The sequence below is a fragment of the Trichosurus vulpecula genome, chromosome 5 (genome assembly GCF_011100635.1).
Source record: "Trichosurus vulpecula isolate mTriVul1 chromosome 5, mTriVul1.pri, whole genome shotgun sequence".
Lineage (NCBI taxonomy): Eukaryota > Metazoa > Chordata > Mammalia > Diprotodontia > Phalangeridae > Trichosurus > Trichosurus vulpecula.
The window spans coordinates 134,440,028-134,449,093 of record NC_050577.1 but is presented as its reverse complement, the minus strand read 5'-3'; the positions used below and the strand labels follow the sequence as shown (position 1 = coordinate 134,449,093).

Below are 9,066 nucleotides of genomic sequence, written 5' to 3'. Positions count from 1 at the left end.
AGTATGTGTGTGTGTCCTGCCCCTTGTGCTGCTCTTTGTTTCTATAAGAGAAAGGTGAATTGTGGGAGAGTGAACTGAGCAAGAAGAAAGCCCACTGGAGGGGGGGAGCAAGGTGGGGAAGACAAGAGTTTTTGATGTCAAAATCTGAGTGTGTGTGTGTGTGTGTGCTCGAGCACACTCATGCTTCCACATGTGTGCGCAGCCTGACAGAGCAGATAGAATTCTAGGTTTGGAACCAGGAAGACCTGGGTTCTAATTCCACTTCTGATCCTTATTGGCTGTATCATCTTTGGCAAGTTATTCTACTAAGTCATAGTTCACACAACAGAAGCTCCCAATGATGAAATTACTGATTCTTGCTGTATGTGTTACCACTATATAAGTAAAGAAATTATTAACTTTTATGGGCATAATTTCCATCATCCTTCTAAAGATTCCTAAATGATTTTTAATCTATGTCTCCCATTCCTTTTTCTTAATGATCTTCAGTGAAGACACTAGTGGGCGGGAGGGGGAAATAATCAGAGGTAGGCATGGGGTACAAATACCACATAAGCATTTCTTTCCTTTTTAATAGGGCCAGTAGAGGAAAGGCCCTTTTTCCATGGAAAGGTGTTTAGTTTTCACTTACCAAAGGGTAAGAATTTATTTTTTTCTTCCTTGGAGAACTAGAATTTAAATCTAAATCAAAGCATCACAGATTTAGAGGTGGAAAGAACCTTGGAAGTAATTTAGTCCAGCCCTCTCACTTTGCAGATGAGAAAATGGAGGTTTAGAGAAATCACACCGTAACTTGTCCATTGAGGTCACACTGGTGACTCTCAGAGCTGTACTGAAACTAGGCCCTCTGACTTCAAGTCCAACAAGTTTTCCACTGTTCAACATTGATGGATGAAAACAAATCTCAATCACTTATGTTATCATCTAATTTACTCTTTACTCACCAGATGAGTGCCAGATTCTCTATAGAAGGACAAATGGTGATCCTGCTTTATGTATTGATGCAACATTATCTGGAAACTATAGGTACATAGCTTTAGTGCCGAAAAATGGGCGGGTCCAAACCACATATTTTACAGACAAGGAAAATGAAGTCCAAAGAGGATAACTGACTTGCAAGGTACTAAATGATAGAGATAGGATTAGAACTGGTCATCTGGTTCCACATACAATGCACTCTCCACTTCTACATACTTCTTATCAACATATAAACTGAAGATACAACTGCACAATTAGTGGAAAACCGTAACCTTTATGTTCACACTTTAAAAATCAGAAGATTTCAGTGGACAACAATTTCATTTCATTTTTCTGATTCATTGGTATTTTCCTAGTTATTTAATCATTCTGTTTTCTTGCTGAGAAGGCAAGTAAAAGAAATTGGAGTCTCCTCTGGGTTAAGCACTTCTGTTGTTGTTCTTCCTTCTTGAAATCAGAGTTGTTACAGTAGGGGCTAGGAGTTGCATAATGTAACCGTTGCAACAACTCGGCTATCCACCACCCTCAGGACAATAAATTCCTTGTTTCTGTAGTGCCCAAATCTTTCCCTACCCCCATTCCCTCCCCCAGGTCAGTGTTGGACTGCTAACGGAAAAGTTGGAAAAAACTAGAGAGATAAGCCTTGTTTGGATTAAACCTGGGGGGGGGGGGGAGAAAGAGAGAGACACAGAGAGACACACAGAGAGAGAGAGAGAGAGAGAGAGAGAGAGAGAGAGAGAGAGAGAGAGACAGAGAGAGACAGAGAGACAGAGACAGACAGAGACAGAAAGACAGAGAGACAGAGACAGAGAGACAGACAGAGACAGACAGAGAGACAGAGACAGACAGAGAGGCAGAGAGACAGAAAGAGATAAACACGGAGACACTGAGAAGACAGAGACAGAGAAGGGGGGAATGAGGGAAAGAGTAAAAGAGGGAGAGAGGGAGACAGAGAGATCTTCTGTCAGCAATCTCAACAAGCATACCAGGAGGGGGAGACTCAACCTTTCTTATTACCAGCTGTGCTAACTGCAAGCGGACCGAGGTGGAGAAGGGAGAAAAAGGAGGAGGAAAGAGAGAGGAACAGAGGAGGAGAGAGGAAGGAGGAGCGAGAAAACTCCTTTACCTACAAAGTTTCGCTTTTCCATGAAGGCTACTGGGAAAGAGGAGAAGAGATCGCCCAAAGTAGCCAAGAGCTGAGCAGGGTCTGGGGCTAGGTTTGCCCTTCTGGATAGCACCAGTGCCCACCTCTGCAGCGCTCTGGGCCCCAAAGGAGAGAGAACTAAGAGGGGCACGTGCAGGAGTGTTGGACAGTGCACCTCCCCGCCCCTCTCGAGCACACGAACACACACACACGCGCACACACACACACTCACACACACTCACACACGAACACACTCACTCACTCACTCACACAGGCGCACACTGGCGCACGCGGAACCCGATGCCGGGGTGAGTCACGGGCAGGTCAGGACCGCATGTGGAAAGGGGCGGAGGGAGCCCTAGAACCAACGATTTGCCTTCGGGAGCTTCCACAGAGCAGCGGACACCAGGCACCTCGGAGGGGAGGAGCGCTTGCTGGCTCGCTCTGTGCCAAGGCTGCCAGGTGACCCGGGAGGGCCGTTCACCTCCTCTCCCGCCGTACCCCCTCCCCTCCGCACCGCCCCGAGCGCCTTTGTGTCCAGATGCAGCGGAGACCAGCTTGACTGAGGAATCCAGATGCGGGACGACAGCTGAACAGCTGCGAAAGCGGGGGGGAGGGGACAGGCGAACGCCTGCGGGTGGTCTTTTACCCCTGAGCTGCTTCTCCGTGCGGACGCTGGCACCTCCAGGTAAAGACCTGAACCTCTCTTCCAAAATACACCTCCGCCCTAGCCCCTTCTCTTTGTTTGTGAGACAGCAGTGCTGGGTGAATTGGTAAGGAGAGGGATCGCTAGAGGAGGGTGGAGGGGAAGGGAGAAGAGTTTTTCGTTGTCAAAAGCTAAAAGTTGTATGATCAGAATGAAGGTGAAAGCAAAAACTGTTCTTTTACCGTTTGGGTGGTGTGATAACACCCTGGATGATTCAGGAGTAGATCTTGTGCCTAGACGTGGGGAGAGGGGCCGTAAAGTGTGTAAGTGTGTGTGTGTGTGTGTGTGTGTGTGTGTGTGTGTGTGTGTGTGTGTGTGTACGTGTGTGTACACCAACGCTATAGATAAGTTTCAGTTGATCTGACTCAGCCTTTACAAAGGGATGCAGTCACTCCGACCCCAGGCGATGCTGGGAAGATCTGGGCAAACCTGACTCCTTCCTTAATCAAAACTATGATTTGATCGTCTTTGAAAGGGCAGGTGCATGTGTATTCCTTTCTGTGTGGGTCCTAATTGTCCATTTCTTTACAGCAGACCACTTGGGCCAACTGGTAATTCCTCAGTCTCCAGTTATAGCTTATGTCAGATTAGAATATGGAAAGGAGAAATTGCTTATAGCTAGCATTCAGGCAACTGTTGTTGGTATTGGTAGAGAGATGGTTACTATTCCAACAATTGACAGGTACTTTGTGCATTTTATAAATGAAAGTAATTCCACTGAGCACTTCTACAGCACAGAAATCTATATCAAGGATGCTTTCATACACCACACCTTTTAGGTTTAAAAAAAAATCCACTGGCTAATTTGGCAGGTGGAAACTGTTCCATGATCGTGCATGAAGAGTTATGCTGGTGTATCTTACCTTTTTTTCCACAGTTTTATGTTTGAAGGAGCACTCTGGCTAAATGAAATACTGTCAACTCTTAGGCAAAATAATCAGGATCCATTAATTGCCGAGATATGATGGGCAATGAATATGAGATGATAGTAAAAACTGACATTGCAAAGAATATATTGAACTCTAGATTACTCTCCCCAGTTTTAAGAAATGATCACATTTTAAACATTGCATTGAAGGCTTACTTTTTAGTTTCTATCATCCAGACACATGCACATTGCCATGCAAATGGATTCAATAAAACATCATTTTCCTTTACAGCAAAACTGTTAAGGCTGACTAATGAATTTTTTTCTGCAGCATGATTGTCTAAAAATGATGTACATCATGTTTTTCTGTGCTACTGGGACATGAATTGTGCTCTTATGTAAACAGTGTAAGTGGTGCCTGGATTATTTACAGATACATAGCCTGCCCCTTTTTATCTCAAAGCTTATTCAATTTTATCTAAGCACAGAAACTTCCATAGTCAGATGTAGTAGAGAACTGAAGAGCATTTGTATTCATATTCTCTGTTTTTATCCTTAATTACTTTGCAGTGTTTTTTTGAGCTATGCTTTTTAAGTTGTGAGATGACAATTCAAGACCCTTTATACCATTCATTAGAACTTTTGACAGTACCCAAAATATGTCTGATCTTTTATAAAACGTACAGGTGCTTAGGATAATATTCTGCTCAAAACTTCAGAATGCAACAGATTTGTTGTTAACCTAAATTTCTTTTACTTCTGACAGTTGGAGTCTGCTACATGTAGCTTATGTTCCATAGAAAACCTACTTTTTAGAGGACTTGCTTTGTTGCTTTAAGCAACATCATAGGGATACATCTGTATTAGATGTGCATGCCTTCAGCAAACATTGCTGGGTTTATCTGAGTGATCAAAAGGGTCCAAATCAGGTAGACCAAGTCAGAATAAATGTTCATGCTAAGGCATAAAGGCATAAAATTGGAAGGGGAAAAAAATTGAAGAGGCCATCCTGTTATTTCTTTTTATGCCTATCATTTCTTCTATTATTTTTATTGATGATATCTCCTTTTACTTAAGAAAGCCTAGAATCAGGAAGCTATGGAAAATTACTCCATTAGTTGCAGGTGAGAGCCATTTTTAAATATTTTTTGGTAGAAAAACTAAATATCATACTCAAATCAATGTTATTTTCTCCAATCTCATTTTTCTTTCAAAGCAAAACTGAATAACTCAGAAGTAGTGGTTCCTTTAAGAAGGAGAATATTGGCTTGAGGGTGGCCTGACTGAAACCTAGTAGTAGTTGCAGAGCTTGAAAAGAGTAAGCTTTTTTAATATTGTTTATTCTAGCTTCATTCTTTTGATTTAGCGCTATTTATTTAGCACCCATCTCTCTGTACATCTTCATCTCAGGCCCTCTGGTTTGTCAGAGATTCTGCCAAGTCCAACAGTCTCATTTTTTCTTCCAATTTCTTCCCTGTTGACCTCAGGTTTGAAAGACACTGCCTGTCCCTTCGTTCATCAGAACGAACTACCCTCTTCCAGAATCTTCTCCATTTTTTTTCTTTTTCAGCACTGCCTTCATGTGACAGAATGCATTTTCATGCCTGCTTTTTCTAGGTTTCCAATTGTTTCCTTGTAAAGAGAAAGAGAGTAAATCTAGGAATCCCCAGGCCAAGGAACTTTGTACCTTAGTGAATTAGCCGCCTTTTCAGTGGCTTTGTCTGTGACAGGGCAGAGTGTCATCAGCTGGTTTAGGAAAGTAATAATAGCAGCAAATGAATAATAAAGATTACTATTAACTAATATCACTTTGGGCAGGAATGTTTTGACTTCCACTTTCTTCTCTAGTTAACCCGAGTCTGTGGCAGAGTGGATTGCATGTATTTGAATCCCTAGCCAGTCACACTCTTGCATAGTTTTATTTAGCAAACATTTGTTGAGCACAACGTGTGCCAGATAGCATACTAGACTGGCAGGGGGAGGGGACCTAAAAGATAAAGTTCTTATCCATAGAGATCTTTTAATCTAGCTATAATGGTAAATAGTAGACCGTAGAATTCAAATTCCAGTTCTACATATATATGTATATATATATATATATGTATATATATGTATATATACATGTAATATCAATGCAGTGATAGACACTAGAGGTGATAGCATAGATAAGACAGACACAATACCTGTCCTCAGGGGGCTTACAGACCAGTAGGAGGATATGACCTGGCTAGTAAAAGGATATGACACATATACAAATAACTGTAATATAAAAATAGAATAGCTTGGGAACAATTGCAAATTGGCTTGGGAACAATCACAAATTGCAAAATGGAAAAAAAACCTTGTCTATGCTCAGTGTAGGCAAGCATTTAGAGTAATCCTAAGTGCAAGAAAAAAAGAGGGATGGGATATTTTTTAAATGTAAACAAATCATTTGACACATAAAAAGGACAGGGTTAGGGATTGGACCTATGATTTCACTGATACAGGGAATTCCTATATGAGGAAGAACTCTCTACCAAAAGAAGTTGGCACCTTCTCTGCAATTTATAGGCTTAGAAAGCTGCCCAGAGAACTAAGACACTAAGTGACTTGTGCAGGGTCAGACATCTAGTATGGATCAGAGGTGGGATTTGAACATAGATGTTCTTGGTTTTGAGACCAGCTCTCTCTCTCTCTACTGCAACATACTGCCAGATAGAGACAGGAACTCGACCTGTGATTTCACTAATGTGGGGAACTCACAATACCTATATCACAGTATAATAGATTTTGAATATAAGAAGTAAATGAGCCTTTGATAAAGTGTCTGCTGTGTGCTAAGCACTTTATAAATATTGTCTCATTTGTTCTTCACAACAACCCTGGAAGTTAGGTGGTATTTTATCCCCATTTTATAGTTGAAGAAACTAAGGCAGAAAGCAGTTAAGCGACTTGCTCAGAGTCATACCGCTGGTAAGTATCTGAGGCAAGATTTGAACTCAGGTCTTCCTGACTCCAGGCCCAATGCTCTATCTACCTCGCTGTCTCAGACACTTACTGCCTCTGGAAGGAATGTCAGAGGCCTTCTAATCCAACCCACTCTTTTTACAGATAAGGAAACTGAAACCCAGAGAGAAGTTGTTCAAGGTCACATAGGAAATAAGGACACACAGGCATAGAACCCAGGTCTTCTGATTCCTAGTCCAGCGATCTATTTACCTACTATATCATGCTGCAGGCAACTATTAATTTTAGAATGTTTGATCTCTCCCTTCTCTGAACTAGCCTGAGTGAATTAACTGTGTAAACCATGCCACTTGTATTTTTATGTTGTGACCTGCTACCCTGCAGTATACTGGGGTTGGTTTTTGGTTGGTTTTGATTTGTTTTGTCTTTTGTACATGTCTCATTTCCCAGACTGGAAACTACATGAGGGCAAAGACTGACATTTTTCATTGTATGTTCCTTAACACCTTGCATAGAGGCTTGCACATAGTAGGCATTTACTAAATATTTGTTTAATTGAATAGGCCATGATGAACCAAGAAACTTCATTTGAAAAAAAACTAAGAGATAAGTCAGAATATATTGTGTATCTTTCTAATCAATCAATAAACAATCAATTAAATGAGATAATTTTGTAAAGCTCTCAGCACAGTGCCTAGCACATAGTAGGAGCTTAATAAATGCCTATTTTCTAAAATAAGGTAAGTGATATAAATAATTCCTTATCCTAGATTATTACTTGGAATTAAAAAAACTGATCTATACATCAGTACTTTTCAATATTGTTTCATGCTATTTCACCTTTAAGTTTCCTAATTTTAACATTCTTAACCTCACTATAGCTGCTATTCTTGGCAGCTAGATGGTGCAGTGGATAGTGCTGGCCTGGAGTCTAGAAGACCTAAGTTCAATTCTAGTCTCAAACACTTACTAGCAATGTGACTCTGGACAAGTCACCTAACCTCTGTCTACCTCTTTGTCCTCAACTATAAAATGGGGATAAAAATAGTACCTACCTTGTAAGTTGAGATAATATTTGTAAAGTACTTAGCACAGTACCTGGAACATAGTAGGCTTGTTCCCTTTTTCCTTTCCTCCCTTCTTCAGAATTTCAATGGATCTACATACAATCTTCTTAATGAGAATAATCCCTCCCTGGGTGAAATGCATCCCTACCTTCTTATCCTGGGCAACTCTTAGTCCATGTCCTCACATTTATATTCCACAAAGGATACACCCAGTGTTCTGGAGACATGATGCTAGATTTTTTTTTAACTTGGTGCTGTTCTGAAGGCTAAAGTTAGTGCAAAAGAGGATGTTTCACAAGTTGTATAACTGATAAAAAGGCATTTTTATAATAAGAACTACACTTAGCCATAAGCTCATGTGATGCAAAGGCATATCAAGAGAGAAAGCACAGCACAGTAGATGGACTGCTGACCCCTGGAGTCAGGAAAACCTTGGATTTTTGCTCATTTCTTGCACATAACTTTTCTTCTCAGTGTCCCCAGGCAACTATCTGAGGCTATAAGTTGCAGAACAGAAACTGATCTGCATTGACTAAGGGAGTTTCCTCAATGGAAGTTTCCTACACTGATGAAATCATAAGTCCAGAAAAATATTGAAAAGGATCGTAAGATTAGTACTAGAAGTCATCTAGTAAACCTCCCTCATTTTACAGAAGAAGAAACTGATGCTCAAAGAGATTAAGTGACGTGCCCCAGGTCAGCCACACAGCTACTAAGTGGTAAGGATAAGGAAAACCAGAACACAGGTCTTCTGATCTCAGCTCAGTATGCTTTCTTCTGTATCATACTATCTCTCAAAGAACATCGATAAAGGTGATAAGTTTTGGCCTTTTCTGTTTGGAGATGGATTTAGATCTGTGGACTAGCTAATAATGAAAGGCTGAAAAGGGCATATCCAGTCCCTTGAGTATCATCTACTTTTCTCACATCCACTGTCTGTAGCACAGCTGGCCAGAAGACAGCTTTGTATGTGGAGAGCTTTCTGCTCCCATTATCAGCTTAGGAACCGTCAGTAATTTTGTACTCTTATCATTGTATCAGAAACCCAAAACTCAGATATCAATTTAGTTGTATTTTACAGTTCAGTTAATAAATCCCAGTTGGGACTGGATACAATAAAAGTATATAGCAAAACCTGGCTATAATTGGTTTTTGAGGGGTTAAATAGAGCATTTTTATAAGCAGTAAAATGTTTAATTGAAAGAAAATCATGTGTATGGGATTTGCAGCAGAGCTTAAAAGTGAGAAAGCATTGTGAGCTGATAAAACATATTTTTATAATAATACATAATCAGCAATGTGTCCTTTGTCATTAATGATTGTGAAAACTGTTCAAAACATGGATTGTGGAAGC

General features: G+C 40.7%; 1 protein-coding gene across 1 annotated transcript in view; it reads left to right on the top strand.

Annotated features, from left to right (window-relative positions):
* Positions 1 to 2,627: 2,627 nt before the first annotated feature.
* The window catches only part of MET (MET proto-oncogene, receptor tyrosine kinase), a 158,345-nt gene continuing 151,906 nt past the window's right edge, over positions 2,628 to 9,066 (top strand). Inside the window, exon 1 of the mRNA XM_036759269.1 lies at positions 2,628 to 2,810. The gene's annotated coding sequence lies outside the window, so the exon portion shown is untranslated. The remainder of the gene's footprint in view (positions 2,811 to 9,066) is intronic.